This window comes from Chamaea fasciata, unplaced genomic scaffold (assembly GCF_029207755.1).
Source record: "Chamaea fasciata isolate MVZ Bird 193981 ecotype frontalis unplaced genomic scaffold, bChaFas1.0.hap1 SCAF_5, whole genome shotgun sequence".
Classification (NCBI taxonomy): domain Eukaryota; kingdom Metazoa; phylum Chordata; class Aves; order Passeriformes; family Sylviidae; genus Chamaea; species Chamaea fasciata.
The window spans coordinates 23113767-23137173 of NW_027094090.1; positions in this window are offsets into that span (position 1 = coordinate 23113767).

Here is a 23407-nt window from a genome sequence, read left to right on the forward strand (position 1 = left end):
AAGAGGAGTTATGCAAAGTAGCCCAGATGTTTTCAGGATAAATTAAACTTCCTACTGTCTTGACTTATGAGTTTTCTCAAATCATTCATTGTAGAAAATTGTCTGGGCAAAAAGTACTTACTTTTTTATTATAGAACTGTTCAACAATCGAGCTCATTATTTCTGTCTTCCAAATAATGGGAAATGAGTGGGAAATGAAACAAGAAAGGAATATGATCTTCTGAAAATAGGACAGTAAATCAGGGTCAGAAGTTAGATTTGACTCAGTATCTTCTGAGTCCCAAATCAGTTTACAGTTTGCTTGTGTATCTGTATCTGTACAGATATACCCCTGAATAGTTAGGTAAATCTATATATAACTCTTTTTATGAGTAAACCGGGTGTTTTTTCTAAATGATCATTAAGATATCTGAGGAGCTATGTAGGTTCATTAATATTCTATTGCTGAGAACATTATTTACACTGCTTGTTAGTGATAAGAAGGATGGAGACCAGAGAATAAAGTAGATGTATGAAATATTTTGGAGGAAAAGATGTTTCAATATGCAGACACCTAAACATGTATCTGAATAAATTAATTTCGTATTGAAACTTTTCAGTGTAGCATAGGAAAACCTCTCTTTATTAACAAAAACTATTGGTTGAGAATGTAGTGAAAATGTCAGACTCTTAGTGTAGTTAGAAATCTGTCCTCTATATAAATTTGGGCAATTATTTAAGATGTTTTGACTGGATTTTTTTTTGTGTGAGACTTTTTATTCAGTAATTCCTAGAGAAAAAGGACATTTTATTTTGGAAATTTCTTTCATTTTTCTATGGACATAAGATCTTAGTCCAGAATTGCAGTAATTTCAATTAGCTTCCAATGATTATTTCTCTTTTCTATAAATTTAAATAGTACCATAAATATTTAATGTAAATTTATAAATAAGTTTAATGTAAATATAACCTTGCAATTTACATTTTTAATATAGGTTTTGAAAGTCTGCAAGATGCTTATGGTTAGATGTAATTATGGTTCTATTTGCCTAGGGAAGTAAAAATGGGATTATCTACCTGAAAGATCATCTTTATTCAGCTGGTCAGTGGTTGTTCTGTGCAGAGACACATTTTATATTAGTGATATTAGCCCTGTGAGAAACAGTCATCTGTCTGAGGGTCTTGGCTCTAAATGCTTCCTGAGGAATTCAGAAGGCGAGGGAAACCGTTCCAAATCTTCCTTCCACATACTGGCTTCTTCCACTTCCTTTGCAAAGCAGATGGAGGAACAAGTTACATCACGTGCTAAGTGATTCTGTTCCCTCGGTGCAGTCTGTGCAAGTCTGACCAGATGCCTTTCTTCTGGAGGCCAGGAGACAGAAAACTGTAGAGAAACAGATAGATATGTAAGCTACTAAAAGTCAGTACATACCCAAACTTACCCTTCGTCTTGAGCCCCTTAAGTCCTTCCTACGGGCTCATATGGTCATCCCACAGCCACTTTGGAAGGTCATTTGACATAAACGTTCTTCATTACACGAGGTGCAAGGCAGGTTTAAACTTGGCCCATAGCAAATACATTATTCAGTTCTTAGGAAAAAAAACCTCTGCATAGCCAAGTCTCACTATACTCTTCTAAGATCCTTTTTAAGCTTTTTATGTATTCTTTCTTCTGCTATTATCCTATTTCTCTGTATCTGGATTTTGCTGATTTTTTTTTTTTAATGTCATTTTAAGCAAGCCAGGAGCAGAACAAGAAGAAAATTCACTCAAGGCTCAGGCTTGAACTCATTTTGCAGTTAGGGATTTATAGCAACGGTTTTGAATTTATCCAGCTTGACACATGTAAATGTCTTTAGCCCTATTTTGTCCTTTTAGTGTGACGAACAGAAGTCCTCCCCAAAATAACAACCGAGGTATTTGAAGTTGCTGCTATTTCCCCAGAGTTCTGCTCTGGGAATGACTTCTTGGTCAGCAAAATCCTCTTTGTTTCTCTTCTTTGTGAGTTTAAGTGTGAGTTATAAGTGAAGGGCCTAAATGGGCTTAGTTTCCTCAGTTGGTTCCCAGTTAGTCAGTGCTTTCCTGAGGTGTTTCTGTATCCTTTCTGCAAAATAAATTCCCAGAGTGGTTCACTGGAAATATATGCCATGATCTGAAGGTTACCAAAGACCTCTTCACTAGCTGTGGATTAAATACCTGAAGGTTTAGATAAAGGTTCTGAAATATGAGCACAGTTGCAAAATCTGGAGGAAATTATGTAAATTTCCTTATTTGAAAAAAAAAAGAAATTTGTGGACCAACTCTATTCCTGGACAGTCCAGGCTGAACTGACCTTACAGGATTCCAACTGACATGAATAACTGAGACTAGAATTGGCTTTTATATCAGTTTGAATATACGAATATATATACTCACTTGTTGGTATGTGACTTTGCAGGAATTTTTTTGGTAGTGGTTTGGTTGAGCGGTGGTCGAGCAAAGTCCTTTGACTACCAATGGAGGGGGTTATGGATAGTCAGCAAATGCAAGTTCAACCATGATCTGACTAACTAGTCAAGAAAATGTGTGAATGAATGTTTGATGAAACAGAGTAATCACCACCACTGCATGTCGTGAAGCAAACAGTTCCGTAGAAGCTGCTGCAAATGGAGCAGTTTTTTGGAGATGTAGCTCTGTTATCTGTGCTTAGAGAACGTGTGCAAATGTCAGCCTTCTCTCTCCCAAATAGGTCTGAGTGAAAATCAGTTTTCCTACCCACAAAATGTAGTTATAATTTATTGGGAAATGAAGCCGTAAAATAAAAATATGATCTTGCATCAACTTGTAAAGGAAAATTTTAGATATTTGCAAGTTTCATCCTTCTTCCTTGTTCTGCCCATGTTATATACCCATGTCTAAGTCATTCTTTGCATGAGGAAGTACCTGGTCCTCCGTTCTGACTCAAGTCAGAAATTTGAATCTGAATGCTCTGACAACAGGAGGCTCCTGCAGTTGTTAATTGCAAAATCAGCTCATCAATTAGATGCTTTTTCAAAACATCCTTTTCCCTGGGCACAATTACCAGAAATGTCTGAAGTCAGACTCCTGTCATCCTGGCCAAATGAGTTACCCAAAATGTGATGCTCAAGGAAAAAGACTTATCATGTCATGATAGTTAAGATATTGGAGTCCCATCTTCTCTTAGAGATCCCACATGAAGCCCAAGTGAAATGAGCTACTTTAAAGTGTAAAACTACTGATATTCACTTACTTTCTTTTCAACATTCATGGATTCTTCTATTACGCTTTATTTTACAGAGCTCCACAGAGAATTTGTTAATTACCTATGCATGAGAAAACACTCCCCCTTCTTAGCCTAGATTCCCTTGTCCTGAGGGTCGGTTTGGAAGTTATTTTTCCTTTCAAAGTCATCTTTGACTGAGGTGTCAATCTGCACTTGGAATGATGCAGGTTTACATGAAAAACAACAGACTTCAATTGAAAGTTTACAGATGAGGCAATTCTTATTTTGGAAAAGGAAAAATAAGAAACAATAGGAAAGGAGCAGCTATAAGCTATGTAATAGTTATAGAGCAGCAATAGTCAATGCATAAAAAGGTCTGAACGCACCAGTTTTCTAAAATGTTTATAATGCCAGACAGTTTTATGATATTATTTATTCAATAAAGTAATTTTGAAGTAATTTATTTCCTGGAAGCTAATGACTGGACACTGGATCTGACACACCATGAAGGGGCTTGTCATTTTACCTCTCCTGTCATTAGCAGCTCAAAAGAGATTACTACTTTATTTTATATCACAGATGTTTAAAAGTACAGAGGAAAGTAATTACTTTAAAATATTTTTCCTTTCTACCAATGTAAAATTCTGTTCTTCTATTCAAATTTCTGGACTACAACATTGCTTTTTTTCTTATTATTTTACTCTGTGGAAGAAGCAGACATCATGATTCTGTGAGTAAAATTCTGAACCAATTCCCCCAAAATTTTAATAGGATCTGTTTTATTGCATTTAGTGATCCTCTATAGGAACAAATGGATGAAGTGCTTTGTAGTTTTAGCATGTTTGCACATCTCTCTGCCTTTAAAACTCTAATTCCTTTTTTATTTAGGGACACAGACCAACAAACCAACCATAGTTCAGAAGATACTTTTCCAGAAACAAGAAATCTCTCATAACTGTTTAAACCTGAGAACTTCTATAAAGGTGGTTTTATACTGTTAAGCAGAGGACCCCAACCCTTTCACATGGAAATCATCATAATACTCCTGACTTCATTCAAAATCAGTATTTCTCTGTTCACTTCTGTTAAATGAGTGCCTGACCCAAGGCTTTCCATAGAGAACTGGTGGCATTCCTGTGTATATTTCAGTTTTGAAAGAGTTTGTCTGGAGTGTTCTCTGATAAAACTGGTGATTTTCCCAACACTTTTTCTAGTAGCATCTGTATTACTATAAAATTATCTAGTAGCATCTGTATTACTATAAAATTATCCAAGAACCAATCTATGGTGGCAAGTTGCACACAGTTTTCTCCCTGCTTTCAGAGTCTTCATGCATCCAACCTGTTGGGAATAGTTCCATGTCTAGACTTATCCGTGAATGCTGCTTGGGCACTGTATAGGACAGTCCTGGTTGGACCAGGTCAAAGCTCTTTTAGGGACTGTGTTAAGAATTCAAGATGATTGAATTGACTGTATACAAGAAATTATGTCTGTGGCCTGTTTAGAAGTTGCTTTTAGATCTGGTGCCTTTCATTGTTGTGTAGGAATTCAGTTTAATTGGGAAAGTGATTTTTCCCCTTAAAATTGATACTTAAGCAAACTGCATCCTATTGATTTCAGAATTGTCACCCAAGTTTGGTGTCTCTTGCACTGAACTGGTTTAAATGTTGAGCTAATTTTATTAAATTAATGACTCTGAAAATAAGTTTTATATTGTCTTCTAATACTTTTTTTTTTTTACTGGAAAATCAAGGTGATCCTATGTGCACTACGCAAACTGAGTTTGTAGATCTTCTTAAAGTCTTTGTTACTGACTATGTATCCCCACAACTATGGGAAAAGTGCAGCTCTTCAGCTGATGCAATAAATATAGTCAAAGTTCGGTGCAAAAATGGTGAGCCTTGAGCAGTACCTTGAAAACCAGTGTGAGAAATCAAATCAAAAAAATTAGCATGTTTTGCAAATATCAGATACTATACTTCCTTTCTATATGGCCTGAATATCTGCAGTTACTATAAAAACTGCAGATTATTTATCAGTAGAAATAATCATCTACAATGAATGCATGTATTTCAATCCAGAAAGTGAACAAATCAAAGAACATTGTCAGGTTATACTGAATGGTAGTTGCTCCTCTCTTCAGATATTTCACAATCTGTAGAAGAGCCTGAATTCACCTGCTCAGGGCAGACTACTAAACAAGTTGCTAGATTCTATTTTTCTGAAACAATTGCTTTTAGTACCTGATGCTGTAATAAAATGTGCTGTCCTTCCACAGTCATGCCATCAACTCCATATAGGCAACTGCAGTCCAATCCATGCAACAGCGGGTCTGTCAGAAATTTACTTCCTTTGATGCAAACATTTATGGAAAAAAGAGTGCTTCTTTCTTTTTGCTTTATGTTATTGTTTTTCTTTAGCTGAATACATCTAAGTTGCTGGCAGTTTCTCTATTAGCTAGCTAATACTGAGATTGTTAACTTTCATTAAGTCAGTATGGAGCTTGATTCCCACTGTTCTTTCAACTCCCATTAGAAACTGTTTAATTGAAGCTCTTCATACAATGTCTGTCAACCCTGACTGAGATGTGCTCAGCTTTTTAAAGAAAATTCGAGTTGTTCTATTTGGGCCATTTACATCTGTAGCAGAAGGTCACCTACTAGTTATGAATGAAATTGCGACACCTTAGGGTTTTTGGTGTTTTATTTAGTTATTTGTTTACTTTCTTACTTATTAATGTAGAAAAGTCCAGTCAGTATGCCAAGTTAGGACTCTTCTAAGTTCTCTGCCAGACTAGTCTCAATTTTGGATCCTGAGCACATAACCGCCCTATAAGTTAATGTTGCCATAATGTTTCCTGAGGTGTTAAAAGTGTTCTATTTCTGCAGTAAAATTTCCAAAAGCAACCAATTTTTGATAGTGGGAAGTAGATCAGTGTTTCTCTTATACTGGTACCAAACAGGAGCCATAATCTAGGGACCTCTTTTAACTTTTCTGTGCAGTCTGACCCAGCAATTATTTACTGCACACTGAGGAAAGAATGTTCGGCATAGAGCATAGCCAAAAAGGGCTGGTTAGAGTACTTACTATGGATACATATGATGTAAGTCCAGCTCTTTTTCGTCCTTCCCCTCACCTTAAGAGCATTTAAATGCATCTTTTCCAAGACTGATTTAACTATGAGAGTCTCATTGGGTCTGCCTCCCAGATTTCTTATCTTAACAAACCATTTATCTGAGACAGGAATACTTTCTTCATCTGTCCAAACTCTAAAACATAAAGTCAATCTGTTGCGCTGCCATGGTTTAAGAATTCATTCAAGAAGAAGCGTTTTCCACATGGCCAGGACGCATACATCTCTATACTAATTTTTTTTTGGTTGGTAGAAGTCACAGCTCAGATTTATCTTACCAATGAGGGGTTTGAATGCATCTCAGATAAAAAGGAGCTATTGGATTACTCAGTTATTGGATAGAGGGAGGAGAATGCAATTCTGCAGAGGACCTCTGAGGAACGGCTGGCTTAGACGTTTTCAGCATTATGTCATTGCTAGAATGTGAATCTTGCAAGGCAGCTTTCTTCAATCCTTATTAATGCAGTAAAAGTGGAGTGATCACCTGTGAAAAACCATGAATGAAAGGGAAAGAGGTTCTTAGCTTCCTGATAGTTGCTGTGTGAGAGTATTGCTCTAAAAGCATGAAGAGATGTATCTGTTGGTAATGTAGATGAAGAGTCCATTTAACACAATCAATACAGGCAGGGATAACAGTTCTCCCAGTTATTTTCTTGTGAACTCCTCAGCATCCCTGTGTTACAACCATGGGACGATTACTTTGTGGTTTTATCCTGTGAGCATTATATAGGCAACATTTTCCCAAAAAAGTGGCTATTTTAATGGATGTTTGAATATCACAAATTCATTAACACTAAAATAATACAGATATCATTATACTTCTGTTGGCTCTTCCTATATTTTTGATTACATACATACTTCCTAAGTTACCTACTCCTTGACTACTCATTTCGTAAGTATAGTCTTTGGAAATCTTAAGAAGTTTCACTCAATCATTCATTACAGTCTCCACACATTAGACTGCATTGGAAAAAAGTCAATAATGTAATTATGAGACCTATTTAACTTTTGAAAATATTTCCTCATTGGAGCAGTATATTCCAAACTTGGTTAGGGCTGTTACAAGAGGGATTATTCCATAGCCTGCTGCCAGTTTTTGCCTTGAGAATACTTTGATATCCGATGCCAGAATTACTGTTTAATTAGCTGTAGAAAGCTGTAGAAAGTAGCTGTAGAAAATATGGTTTTGCCCAACCACAAGTATTTTTCTGTACATATAACAAAGGAAACGTTTCTCTGTTGACATAAACGTTGTGTTTTGATGGCACAGTGCAGCCTGCGCATGGATGCAGGAACCCTGCAACCACATGTCAGCCCTGGTCCCAGGAGACATGACTTGGACAAGAGAGGGTGAAGGCTGTTGCTTTCACAGCACTTATTAAATCTATTCCCACTCTGCTAAGTGATATCTAATTTCATATTATCAACCCCTTTGATTTTTTTAATTTCCCAGATGCAGATAGCAGAGTGCACCTTGAGTTGCTGATTAAGTCTTTTTTGTACTTAGCCTAAGCAATGCTCATCCTCAGGTGAATTGTTTAAACAGCCTCTGCCAAGTCATATTTTACCATGAAGGTGAATCAGGCTTCTTCAATATGTCTAGAACTTAATGATATACCATCAATCCTTGTTTCTTAATCTGTAAAAATATCTACTTATATTTGGAATTAAACATAAATTTCCAGTATGGTTTCTCTGAGCCCCTGTAGTATTTTACTTGACCTTCAGAGCTGTCTTACTTTGCATAAGTATTGTCTTGAATTGATTTCAGGGTTTTTTTCTTTTCTTTTTTATTCCCCTGGTTATACTTCAGTGGTTTCCCCGTGTTAGTTTTAAATGCAAGATATAGTCTGTTCAGTTCAACACTAAATACCACTGTATGTTCTTCCAGCCTATTTTGTCCCTTGGTCTGTGAAATCTTCATGCAATGTACACTTATGACAGCAGTGTTATCTCCAGATACGCTGGGCAGCGTCTATGTTGTTAGGAAAGTACCCATTACATGACACTTCCATTAGTCCTGATCTATGCCATTCATAGTTTCCAGCTGCTGCTTGTTATTGTGCTCTTTGCTCTCCAGCTCTGCTGTTCTCTCTTGTGCAGAGATATTGTTCTCCCTGTCCCTACCTGAGCACTATTTTTGTATTATGAGAATGCTCATGTTGCTATTTCAGCTCTGGCTCATCTTCCATGTATTGAGGCCACCTGATACAGGACTTGTGCTTTGGGCATGGTAAGCAACATTGCCGCTCTTGAATCTGAGTGACAGTGTCTCTTCCCAGAAGTGGGCTCCTTTTATATGTGTCTCCTTTTATATATGTGACTATTTTTTCTCTTATTAGTTCTCTTTTGAAGTCTACATATCTGCAGCATTCAGCAAACCTATCAAGTGCTGTCATGAAATCTTCATTATTTGCCTTTTATTCCTAGCATTTTATTGTAGCAAGTGATCCTGACACTCTTGCTTGGAGGAAGTCACAAAGAATGATAGACTACTCCAGCTTTTGAGGCATGCTTTCCTGTCACTGTAAACTTAGTAAAAATAGCTAAGAAGGAACCAGTTCAGCTGCACTTTAAGAATAGTTTGATATCAGTTTGTTTCTTAGTCAAATTAGAAGATCTCAGTCAGCAGGTTGCTACTGTCGAATTGGTTTCCTTAACTCTATAACGAAAATCTGTCCTCTAGAAAGTTTGTCTAAATTCCTAATTAGTCTAATAGCATATACTATAATATAAAATAAGACAATAAATTGTGGTATTTATTGTAGAAAACTACTTTTTCTAACAGAAATATATTAAAATCTGTGAGGAAAGCTAACTTATTTTAACACCAGGACACATGAAAACAACATGTTGTATAGCCCTGATGGTGTGTAATCATATTATCTGATTTAGATCTGGATCACTGGTATTCTTTGCCATTTAATCAGCTTCAGAAGTTAACCAGCTTATGCCGGTATAGAAAGTTGTATCTGGAGGAAAATTACTTTCCTGTGAAATGACAAAACTGATTAACATTTAATATTTTAGTTTCTGAAAACAGCTATGCTATTTAGATGACTATTTTAGCTATACCAAAAAAAAGCAGAGATACATATTGAAGATTAATTATGTAATTGAAATAAATTTGTAAAGAAAACTGAATTTTAATATAAAATTTATTTTAAAGAAAAAATATCAATGCTGTGTCTGATTTTTGAATATTTTTTTAAAGACTTTGGTGAATGGTATGTATCAAAGCAATTTTTTGAAAAAATTGTTTATAACAAATACATTTTGTCACAAAGAATTCTTCTTCTTCTAATTTTGTTTCCTTCTTTTGAATTAAAAACTAGAACCAACACATAGTGAGATTTTTCTGAAATTACTTTTCCCAGAATCATATTTTTTAACAAACCTTACACTCAAAAATTTGAATAAATATAATCTTTTGTAAGGAACACCAGTCCAACCTACTTTCTGAACTCAGTGAGAGCATATGACTAATCAAGTCATATAATAATTTAAGATGGAAGTTATTTCTGAAGGTCATCTAGTTAAAATCCTACTCAAAGAGGAAATTACATCAAAGTTTTTTTACAGGATACAGATTTCCCTGGAAGACTCTATACAGATGTAGACACCTGTGACAGTCTGTGTCTAAATGCATTTTTACATATATGTTGGGGCTCAAAATATGACTTACCAGCAGAAAGGAATGTGAAGTTTGCTTTCATAGTTTGGCATGGCTTCCTGCATTTCCTCCAGTTGTGAAAGCATTTTCAGATTGAACATCTGATAAAATAAAGCTTTGCTGTTTAATATTCAAATAAACATTAATTTTAGTTCACATTTCTAAAAACACTATTTTTTTTTCCTTTGGTTTAGTTCTGAAGCCTGCTGCACTTGTATGGATGAAAGTCATAGATATAAGTATGTTCTTTGCATTTTGTCCAATTTTGTCCGACTTAATTTTGTGAGATTCTGCATGTGAGCATGATGAAGAAGGGGGAAGAGAAGAACAGCTATTGACCATCTTCTTTGCTCTTCATGAGGGTTGAATGAGAAGTAGGAGTATTGAGTCAGGGTTGTGTGACTGTCAGGAGCACTGGCACGAAGTATGGAGGGGGTAGAATCTAGTTCAGACCTGTGCAGTGAGAGATTTGTACTCTTTCTCACTCTGAGTGGCTTGTGTGGGTGCACACACATTCTCCCCAGCAATCAACTTCTGCATGTACTCTTATGACTCACCCCCGCCCAAAATATTCACAGACAATGTATACATATACATAGAAATAAACAAATATGCACTTGCTATATCCTAGAGAAACATGGTAGAATTTATAGGTGTTACATTCTACATCTTAATTAGATATTCTCTTTTTGAATCTCATCTAAACATGCAAAAGCAGGTCTCAGAGCATGTCTATTCATGTTCTAGTACCTTGACTCTTGATTCTAAAAGCATCCAATAGCACTTGATTTATCAGTCATTATACATGTGATATAGGTTTTTGTTTGAGTCTCTGAAAACCTGCTCATTGGCACATGTCTGAAGCTGCCTTTATACACATAAGGATTTTTTTATCATTTTGTAACTTTTAAAATTAGAAAATAGATACATAACTTTAGGAATATTTTGTGAAATTACATGGAAAAGCAGTTATGACAAAAAGGATAAAAATCCATATGCTTAGTGTGCCTTATTTAGTTTGTCAAAAACACTTGAGCTGTTGAGAGAATCTAGTGTAATTCAATAAATCTGCAAGTACATTTTCAGTCCATTGGAAATGACTGTCTATTCAAGGTTACTTCATAAAACTGAATCATGAACAAAAATTACTTGATGAAGATGAAGAAGGTGAAAGTGTAAAACAAAGGAGGAAATGGATATTAACAAATTAAAAATTAGAACAATAAAAAAATGTTAATGGAGATTTATGGAATAAAAATATTTTTCGTATATGGTTTTTCTTCGACCATTAATGGCCAATCTATGTCTTCACTATATAGAAAAAATATTTATTGACTTCAACAGCACTCTTTGAATTCATGCAGGAAACCATTTCCACTTGAAAAAATAATAAATATTATTCATGAGTATTTTCTTACATAAATGGAATTGCAAAGCTATTCCTTTCTCCATACATTTTTCACCCAAATTCCACTTTTGAGCTAACATTATGAGTAAATTTAGTAATTCATAAGCTTATGTCAATATATTTTTTACACATATTCTTATGGCAGAAATATTTGGCTTCTTGTTATTTTGTCTTCATTTCTTGCCTTCAAATTGTCATTTGAAGCACGAGATGCTTATAAGATTACAATTATCTACTCAGTGAGAAAGGCTATTTATCAAGAGTGGAATCAGTGAAAACATAAAGACATTAGTCTCTTTCTCCCCTTTGTTTCTGTTCCAATTTTTCAGCTAAAACTGAGTTGCTGTCTAGACATCAGCATTTGCTCAGATAGTAAAATTAACTATTGATTTGGCCTATATACAAAACTCCAAAATATTGGCAAGCTGGGTTTGCCAAAAGGTAATGGTCCTGGGTATAGTCAAACATTCCTGGAAGACAAGAAGAAACAGATTAAATTTCCTTCAGCTGCAGAAGACCAAGAACATTGTTCTCTTTTCTTTCATGTTTTCTTTATGTTTTGCTTTCTGTTGCCTTCATGTCTTCACAAATTAGTCACTTCTTGGGGCCTTTTAAAGCACTGAATCCTGCTCAGTGTATGCAGAGAAGGCCAAATTCTGGACTCTGATTCCAGACTTGAAAGACAAGTATTATTCAGCATTTCCATCTGGCCATCAGTATCTGTCCTCCTTCTCAAACAGGGGGTTTCATGAAATCAGTTTGCATTCACTTTTAATGTGCTAGCATCTGTTTCAGATATCTGAATTGCTACAGTGAAGCACTGTGTTTCAAACAAGGCAGTAACAAAATTGTTCAGACTGCACAGCTTACAGAGGTGCCTGTCAGCAGCTCTACATGGCTGAGCAAGGGAACCGATCCTCTTTCAAATTAGGACATGTAGGAGTACAAAGTAGAAAGTATTACAGTATCTTTCTCTTGCATGAAACGGACTCAAAATCTCAGAAAGGGAATAGTTTCATGATGCAGAAGCTTTATCAATAACTGAACCTAATGGCACTTCTGCATCTCCACCCTTTGCTTGGTTGTGTTGCAGAATTGTTTTTAACCCAAATAATTTCCCTCAACGAGTTTGAGTTTAGAGCAAAACCTCATAAGCAGTTGATCTGACACTTCATGAAGGGTAGACTGCTGGGACAGGAGAGTGGGAACATTTTATAGAATCACAGAACGGCTGAGGCTGGGAGAGGCACCTGTAGGTCATTTGGAGGTTCATCCCCCTGCTTAAGCAGGGCCACCTAGAGTCATTTCTACAGAATTAAATCCAGACAAATTTGGACACCACTGTCTCCATTAGTGACAGTTACAGTGACAGTGCTCTGTTGCCCTCAAAATAAAAAATTTTAAGCATGACTGTCATTATTTTGTGTAATGACAGCCAGCTCTAAATTAGAGCTAAGAGTCCCTTTTAATAGTTCATAACTTCCAGCTCAGTTTTTAAAGACTTCAAACACCTGTGTGTCTGCGACGCTACATCAGTCTGCCTGGATGCATCTTTACTAGTCAGTTCTAGTGAGCTTTGGAATGCTCCAGGGAATGGGAATGTGATTGTCCTTGTTAGGCAAATCTTGGCATATTCCCTAAAATATTCAGCCTATTGTATTTATGTCCCCCAACAATTCCCTCACATGGTCTGTTAGTCAGAGCAGCTCGTGAGAATGCACAATGGGCAGTTTCCCGTCAGCTACTGTCACAAATGCACCGCCACAGCCACCCAGTCTTGGCAGGTTTTTAGGGTGGATGCCAGCCATTCTCTGAGTTATCTCAGTGCCTTCAGAACTCTGAGGCATGTTTGATTTGCTGATTAAAAAATGGCCTGTGTCTGCAGGATACCTGAATGTGTGCTCATCTCTGTGGCTTGAGCTTTAGTACATCAAGCTACTTTATGTGCATGTGACTCCTGGCTCAGTATGCAATGTGTGTGGGGCAGGCAAGACCCCTAAAACTGCCTCTTTTCTTCTTATCTTAGTTTCCTAAAAATATTTTCATTGGCTCTTTTCGTTAAGAACTTGTCCATAACTTGGGTTCTATTTGCGGATTTGCCTTTCTGAATAGCCCACTGGACAAGAAAATCTATTTAATTTAATTATTTTTATATTGTCTACATCAGAGTGGATAATGCTGTGACTCACACACATGATAAACAAACAAATCAACTTGCTTAATTTTAGCTGGAATACAACGTTTCAATGTGTTTTTAGCCTTGAAAGAATATACTTTAAGATCGAAAAAAGCTCCAAGCCGTTTTTTGATTGAAAACTGCAATTGCTATCAGTATTTCCAATCTATTTCAGAGCAAGAATGAGAAAATAGACTTTTTTAAACCACGGTATTTATTTTTAATTTCACCTGCATTTTAGACCTCCTGCTGGCCTACTTCTCTGTGTTTTTCTCAATTTATATTCATTGTAACTGAGCTGGGGAGAGAATTGATCACTATGTTTGGAATGCTGATGCATTTCTGTTTCTCAGCCGTATGCCTCTTTAATGCTGTTATCTTTACTATGTTAATATATATAACTCAAGAAAGCACATTAGGGAAACAAGGTACTTTGTTTTTATAAATTGAGGACATCTACTTTAATGCTTTCTTAAAATCTGCAGGATACTATAAAGAATTAGAAGTTATAATAGCATAACATAAAAGTATTGTTTTTTTAAGATTTAAATAAAGACCCCAAGAATTATATTAAAATATTTATATTTAGGAAAATATCTTTGTATTACTGTGAGCATTGTTGATCAATTCAATCTGCAAACCAATAATTATATATATTTATTGCATCATAAGCTCCTGAAGAAAGAGATGTCATCAGCTTCTTTTATTTATATCTTTGGTTGCCTTTGTACCAGACATTTTTTGAATTTTTTTCTTGAAGGTTCATATTATTTTGATGTCTTTTGAAGCTTCTTTAAGTTGTGAAATTTAGACTTCTCATCATGTACTCTGAATTTCAAAATAAATTAAATTCTTTCACATTTCTCTCTTTACTTACTTATTCTGTCCAGCCACTTGTTATATTATAACTTCCAGTGTGGTGAGTCATCCAAAGTCAGTGCACCACACAGACATACAACTACCAGACTAGTTTCTATTCTTCTTAGGGAAATTAGCTATTGATTGCAGTTGGCTGTGTCCTTTATTTCTCTATCTTACAGCAATGGCATGGAAATGTAAGATGCTGATTTATTGACTGGATGATTATAGGCATTTGTGAAGTGCCTTTATTTTAAAATGTTAGCTTTTCTAAAAATGTTTGTGCCATGTACTGACAACTACTTTAATATAGCAGGAAATACGCTTTTAAAAATGTAGAATGTCCATGTAATACAGGATAACTAATAAAGAATGTTTGTTATGATTTATGGAGCAAGGAGTTGTGCATGCATGAAAATTGAATATAGCAACCATATATTTTTCTTGAGATCAGGTTCAAATCACTTATTTTTTTTCTATGGGCTTAAATTCTTAGGGATCATTTTCTTTTAAATGCATTTTATGAATAGCAGAAGCAGTAGAGAGACAGCAAATTCTTTCTGAACAGTTTTCAATACAGACTACAGTATTTGGGAAAGGCTTAAAATTAGCATTTTTGAATAAAGGTTTAAAATACTATAATAAATATCATTCTTTATGATTCCAAAAAAGAAGAGTGCTTTCAAGTGAATTTAATGCTTATGGAAAGCATAACATTGACTGGTAAAGAAGTGAAATCCTTAATTTTTTTCACTAGGTACAGAAAGAGAGAAGCAGAATAGCAGTTCCCCCAGAAACAATGGTGTGTCTTATGTGTGATATGGAGAATCACAAGAATATATTTCCAAACATCTTTATATCTCTGCAAAAACATCCAGTGAGACTGTTGCTTGTGCAAGATAGGTAGTCAATATGGACATGCAGTTTTCAGAAAATCACATGAGAACTAACAGGAAATTAAGTCAATAGGTTTGTACATTCTGTCAGGCTAAGTTACATCAACTACTGACCTTTCCCTTCTGGCCACTCCACAGGGCCCGAAGGAGAAAAGCTTCATGGTCCTTCCTCTGGTGCCCAGATAATACATTCATGCTACACAGGACAATAAAAACTCGTATTCATGAAGGAAAATGTACTGAAATCTTACTCTAACTTCTACAAATCCCCCAAACTCACTAACTGTTTAATTACTTTGCCAAAAATACAGCTTTTAATTCCTCAACTTCCAGGGTTTTGAGATCTGGTATGCTTACACTATTCCCCTCTATTTCCAGCATTACAGGTGGGTGGATTAAAACATGCCTTCAAGTATTGTTGTTTATGATTTCCAGAGACGTTGAAGTTACTTACCTGTTCACTACATAGATAAGAGTATCTGTCTAGCCCTTAAAGGCCTAAGGAGAAGCAGAGAAGACAATTGCCCTCCAGGCACATTCCTTCTTGACAGTGAAAACATCACTTGCTTGCCAAAGATACCATGGAAATATTTACACTACTAAAAAGAAAATTCATCATGAAGAAAATCAGCTACATTAAAGTATGATGAAGGGAAAAAAAGCAGAAAGACCAATGATATAACTAAAAAACTAAGAACATGTTAAACCATGCTGACTCCCACTATGCAAGACCACATGACAGTGAAGAGAATAAACTAAGCTTGGAAACCAAAACATTTTAATCACACACAAATGCCATTTTGAAATCTCACTACTTCTCTGCCCTGCAGCACAGATGAAACAGTTTCTTTGTGACTGTCAACTGCATGTCACCAGCACTGGCCCTCACTCTCTGTGGTTTTCAGTGCCTTCAGGAGTCACCCACATTGATTAGAGTTAATTGCTATAACTGAGCAATTCTTTTCCTGTAAGGTTAATGGAAGTTCATATGTCAACACTACAGTGCACTAGCTAGGTAATTATGCTAATTATCACATACACAGAACTATTTGGCTGGACTGAGGTTTGGCTACCTAAAGTTTTAGAAAGATTATTTGGATAGAGAAGATGGTGACATCATGGTTCTCTCTGGAGGTATCTGGGGAAAAATTTGGTACCATATTCAGACAATGTACACAATAGGAAAATGTGGCTAGGGAACAGAGCAGTGTACTGTAAAACAGTATCTCAATTTATTAATTATTAATTATCATAATCTTATCTAGCTATTAATTTTCTTTTGTTATCATGTGATCTAAATACTTTGCATGTATAATTTTGAAAGTATCACTTTTAAAATTATACACTATAGATTCAAGTCATTTTTTTAGGGCTGCATCCTTTTCCCTTGTTTCATAGACCACATACTAATATTTTTGAACAGGATTTCCCAGGCAGATGTTAAGCAGTCCAGCACTGGGATTAGTACATTTCTTTACTGCCTTCTATTTTGACTTTCTCTTTTAGGAAGGTTGGCAGCCCATAAAATTAAAATACTGAAGGGAGACAAAGATACTGCATGATCTATGTTGAACAAGGGCAAGACGCAAGTGAATTTGAATTTATTCATAGTCCAGTTAAAATTCACAGTTCAGCTACTAAGGATATAGGTCCTTCTATATTGTCTTGAGAAAAGGTGAAATGCAGGAAGATGGAATAGAACCACTATTTTTCCAAGGCCAGTCTTCCTATTTGTCTCTCTCGTGATCATATTATTTTGATGTCTTTTTAGTGAGGACACAGGATTCTTACATTTCCATGATTCAGAATCTGGATTCTTTCCCGAGGGTAACAAGACTGAAAAAGGTCATAAAGATAGCTTTAGACTGTAGGACTTTTGACTGCTGGCATATTTAAAATGACATCCTAGCCTACATTTTCAGTGGTTGAACTGAAAAGTAAAAATACTGTATGTTTTGAATAAGCATTGATATGGTGTGTCATACCATACTCTGGAAACTTACACTTTATACAAAATGTACACTCAATACAGCAAAAAGTCCTCCACAGTTTTTATAGACAACTCTCCAGATACCTTACCTTACTTACTTTAATTTAAAAAGGTTTATAAATATATGCCCTCAGAAGCTTTAAATATACCTAATCATTGTTAAACCTAATCTATCCAATGAGATAAGTGTCAAGTAACAGCGTTTCCTAACTTAACAAGATTTTTTAGGAGGATAAAGCTGAAGTAGAGAAAAAATACATCCCCTTGAACAGGAAAGACCTGAATTTTTATTGCCAGTGTTATATTCATGGCCATAAGGACTTTTTCTTATACTAACCAAATGAGTGGTCAGATTAAAACAACAGGTTGGCTTTTGTTTGGACGAGTCTTAAAACACTTTGTAAAGGTCCAGAGACATCTAGAAAAAAACTATGACTTTATTTTATTTCACTACTTCACAACACAGTATTAAGATACTATTTTAGGTTATAAATGTATTAATTACTATCTGATTTTTCACCTGTTCCATAGAGACCTCCACAATATCTTCTCAATTTTTATAGATCAAAATGATAAACTGCTACTGAAGTAATTATTTGATATTTCACTATTTAGCAAGACTTCATTAATTTTATTTTACGTTTAGCTGTAACTGGATATCAGGTAAAAATACTTGAAAACATTTTAAATTATTTTAGCATCCAGAGCATTTATAAAAATTTTTAAAAAACGTAGACACTCAACAGCATTTTCATAAAAACAAGGTTGAAAGTTAAAAAGAGGGAGCTACTGTGTCAATGAATTTACACTGGTATGCATTTTCTTTCTCTTCTGGTTAGTTGAGACATTATAATAGCATATTGCTTCAGATTTGTATATGCACGGTATTTCAGGGAAGTGTATTGTAATATTATGAAAAGATTGTTTATATGAGTTGAGAATATTAAAATGTCATATATTATCTTGTGCATATTTATTAAAATAACAATATGTCGTAGGCTACTTATATACTATTGTTATTTGCACCACAATAGCAAAGGATCTTGTCAGGGTTTATAGTATAATTCCCTATTTTCAGTGGCTTATACTTAATCAATAAAGCTTTGCTCTGGGCTGAAAGTTGAAAAGAAAATTCTATGTTCAGCATCATATATTTTGCAACAAAAAGGACACTTTAAAATCAGGAATCATTTTACTGGGGTATTATTTTCCCTTTTTATTCTTTTTCAAAACAGCCGATGGTGCTGAAGACATTACAGAAAAATTATCAGTCAATTTCTCCCCACTCTTCCATCAATTCATAGCAACATGTTAAGGGCAGCTGTTAAGGGCAGCTGAATCACACTTTACATAAAACTCATATAATCCATTGCAGATTCGTGCTGTTACCTCCACTCTTTTTGTGATTCCCCGTGGGATGCATATTCACTTTCACTACTCGAATTTCATGCACTAGAAACTTTTTCCTAGGTTGTATAACTTGTGAAGATTAAAAATGAGAGGAATTCACAAGCGTTTGATTTGCCTGAGATCAAAACCAGCTGTCAATTCATAAAAAAATTCCAAACAGGTAGAGATGAAGAGTCAAGGAAGAGGTAGGAAGGGAATGTGAGATAAGAAGTGAAACATCTGCATGCAGCACACAGCCAGGAGATTTCCAGGGAAGACACATGATGGCAACTGAGCAGTGGATTGTGTTTCTGTAGTGACCATCTGAAGCTAAGGCAGAAGGGAAAAATGCTGTAGTGAGTAAATAGGAGGAATGAACTTATGTTTCCATGATTGGCATACTTTTAAGGATGACTTAGAAACTTACACAGGCTTTTGAGTAGCATGTGTCACCAATCTAAATATGTCGATAACTATACTTTCTTCTCAAACCAGAGTTCTTCTAATAAAGTACATATTAAATTAATGCTAGAGCATATGTTCAGCTCATCAAACATAAAGTCCAGTTTACCTCACCTAGACACCACAGTAGCCACATAGACTTTTACATTTGAGCCAGTCAGTACGTAGATTTAATATTTCTGTGATCCTTATTTAGGACACATTTAGAGTGAGGTGAATAACACCTTAGACACAGAAATTCCTCTTTTCTGATTATATAGAAAGCTTAGGATAGCTAATTCAAATGTAAACACTGTAGGTAACTGAAGATTAGCTAGAAGACACCCATTCATAGACATTGTAATTGAGACTTCTTTATCTACCATGCTGCTTGCTCTTATGACTACCACATCATGTATTTAAATTAGTGAGCTCTAGAAGTACAGAATTATGGATTTTTCACCCAGGGCAGGATATCTTCAAATACCAATTTCACCCAGGTCTCAATGCCCCATTACTTTCTTGGAATGTAAAAAAGGTAAAAAACTACTAAGAATGTAAAATACTACTGTGCTGGGACTTTTCTTCACTTGATTGACTTCTGGCCTCCTGCTGAAAATCACTCTCCAAAAGTAAGTCTGTATTACCAGTCGACCTTAAGACACCAGCAAGCCCAGAGTCATTGATTGTCCCTTATAGTAATTGTCCCTTTGGTGTTTGGCAGCAGCTCCACTGCTGGGAAACTGTCTCAGTGCCATCTCCAGCCACAGCAGACTCGAAGCAGGATGGCACAAGGAAAATCTGACTTCCTTCCCTTCCTCATCTTCTGTTCTTGACAGCTGAAGAATGTCAATATGCCTTTCAGATTTTGTGTTTTGACACTGGAAATAAAAGGGGGGGGGGGTGGTTTACAATTGATTAGCCATTGCTTAGTTTTAAGGACATATTTTTGGAATTAAACTAAATATTTTCTTTAGAAAAAAAAGAAGCCAAAATGAAAGCTTTGAGCAATGATCAATGCACAGGTAACAGAAAATGTGACACTGGCAGAGACCTTGTGATAACACAGACCATGCTTGGCAGTAAAATGAAATTAAAGTTGTATCTATTGCAGTCCAGAAAAGAGAATGCCTTTTCAAGTGTCTTATTGCTGAGTGTCTAGTGCACCCTTTCTCCTTTTTCTGCACATATCAGTTGGGGCGAAGAACTGAGACAGGTAAGAGCAGTGTAGAGTTTTACATGCTGTGTAAATATGTGGTTGTATAGAGTATTTAGGCACTAACAACAGAAATGACAATTGATCTCTTAATAGTCACAGCCTAATCTTAGATCTCAGAGCAAGGAGATTCTAAGGATGGAATTTAACACTGAAAATTATCATGGAATTTACATTCAGTGCACAGAGAATAAAAAGACAAATGGATACTTACAAAACATGAGCATACAATATGCAAATCAAAATATTTACCTTGGATTTCTCCAGTGAAATGACTATATATATATTAATATCTATCTAATTATTTTAAATGCAAAATAAAACCCAGATGTGAAACAATGTGAGCTGTTAGCAAGGAAAGAAACACACCTTCAATATAAAAGGAATGATTATGTTCTGTATTTTATAGCAGCATTAACTTCTTCAGTTGTAATGGAAAAAAAAAAAAAGAAGGAAGTAGGAAGAAATAAAGAAAATAGAAAAGCAACTTAGATAAATGTCATTGTCCTGTTTTACATCTGTATTGGCTGTCCATTTTATTTGAAGAACTGAACATTTATTTTACTAAAATAAAAGTAATCAATAATGGTTGGTGACAGAACACACTAGTTTTCTTTCTTGTGGCCTCCAAACGTTTTTGCATTAAGAGTGTCTGTTTTACATAATTTCCACCAGTGTTTGAATGCTTCAAACAATTGCAGTGAGTATTTTTTCTCTTAGCTTTAGAGCAAAAGTTAGTTCTGCAGCTAGGCTCAGCCATCAGACACACCTGCCTATATAAACAAAGCATATTCACAAACTGAAATATTTGTTTTGAAAAAATGAATCTGTTAATTAAAAAAAGAGCAAAGGAACCACTCAGGCATGAAAAAGAAGTACTATTTTCTCATATAAAGATTGAAAGGAGATAAAAAATGATGCTCCAAGTTATTTTTAAGAAGAAAAGCATATAGCATACCCTATCCTAGCATTCACAGAAGCGGACTTGATTCCAGTTAGTTGATCCAATCATGGACGCCTGGTCCAATTCATGTGTCTTTAAAATATGTTAGAAAGCAACAGTTGACTGCAGATCAGAAATTTATTAAATAGTTTGAATGTCATTGTAGAATGTAATGGTTTAAATAAAATTCCACTATTTTCAGCACATCCTCTGCATGATCTTGGTGGTAATCCTAGATAACCACAAGAAGACAGTATCAACAGCCATAATCTGAAGAAAGCAAGTGAACACTTGTGCACTTCATTCCAGGGAGATAAAAAAACCATATGAGGGGAAAATTCTGAAGCTTTTTTCCTTTATTTGACATAGTGCTCAGAGACAGAACAAGATACTTTTTTTGCCCTTGTATTTTACAAATGTACAAGAAAAAAGTAATAAAATATCTTCCTTATCTCACATTTACACTTTTTACTGTAAATTATACTCTTTCTTAGAGCAATACTAATTTGAGGTTAGATCTCTGAAAAGATTTAATCCCTGCAATGTCTAGCATTTTACTAAGCCTTTAAAGGATTTTCTGCCTTTTAGAACTCCCCCATTTCCCTGCCTAGGCTGCTCATATATGCCTGGAGAAAGCTGGGTGCCAAGAAATAAGGTCAATAACAGGAATAGGATTTAATGTCTAAAGATAAGTTCCATTAAAGACAGCAGGTTGCAAAAGGAGACATTGAGCTACCCAATAAAACACAGTGGAAATAGGGCTTGAACCCAAACATTTAAGTCCCAATTACAAGATACCATTTCTGTACACTGCTTCCTGACATCAGGTGCTTAGTCCAACATCTCTGAAAGAACATGGCTAGTAGTAGTAGAAGAGAGGTTTTTTTCCTGACCCTCTTTTTCTCATCCCTTCCCTCAAAATTTCTGCACAGTACAAAACTATCTTACAAGGAAATTGGTTTGCCTTACTACTTCCTGTTGAAACTTTTTTCCCTCCAGAAAATGAACATATTTTTGTCGGACTAAGAAACATAAACAGCTTCCTTCCACTATATAGCCACTCCTTTGAACAGACTAGGTGTCAGTAAACAATCACTACTCTATGTTAAGTGCTCAGTAAAGCATATAATCAAAGATTCTTACCCTATCCACTAGCCTGTGAAGTCATGCTTAAATATTGAATACTGAACATATAATCATTTTTGAATGAGTGAAATAGCTAGGCTAGAAGGAACTACTGGTGTTACTTTTGCTTCACCAGGCTGCAGAACAGAAACAAGCCTAGTGTTAACAACAACATGGGTATGAGAGACAAGAACGGGGTGAATTTTTACATGGGACAACCACAAAATCTGGAAAAGAGCCTTTCCTTCCTTATGAAGCTGGACAAAACAACATATCCTCGTGTGATGGTAACATACTTTGTGTTGGCGAGCAAGTGTGCCATCAATGTCTAGTGAACTTGGTCTCACAGACAATGTGGAAAAAAAGATTTCTGTTGTTGTTGCTGGTAATACCTAAAAGCAGTGCCTACTCACAGAAAGCTAAGGCATTCTGAAATTATGGCTGCTGAATATGAGGTTTTAATATCTAAATTTTAGGTGACAGCATCATGGTCAAGATTGGAAGGGAGCTCTGGAAATCATCTGGTCCAGCTACTCTGGTGAAGCAGAACCATTTAGATCCAGTCACCAAGCTGATTGCTGTAGTCTCCTAAAGAAGAGTCAGACATGTGAAGGAGTTTTTCAGAGACATTTTGGTCCTTATCCTAGCATGTCCTTTTTCAGGCTAGTCCCAGCCTATTAATTTTTAGACATATATCACATACTTGTTTTTTGATAACCATCTTTTTAGAAGAGGATCATTCCTTTGTTCCTAAAGGCAAGAAATGATTAAATATAAATGAACCATGTATCCATGGTTCCATATCCATTTAGAAATAACAAATATACAGAATTAATTTATTACTATTCCTTCATTTTCCAATTTCATTTGATTTCTCTCATCCTAAAAGATGGCATACCAATTTGAAGTTATTCTATTGAAACACATTTGAATCATTGCTGAAAAGCTGCTGTGAAA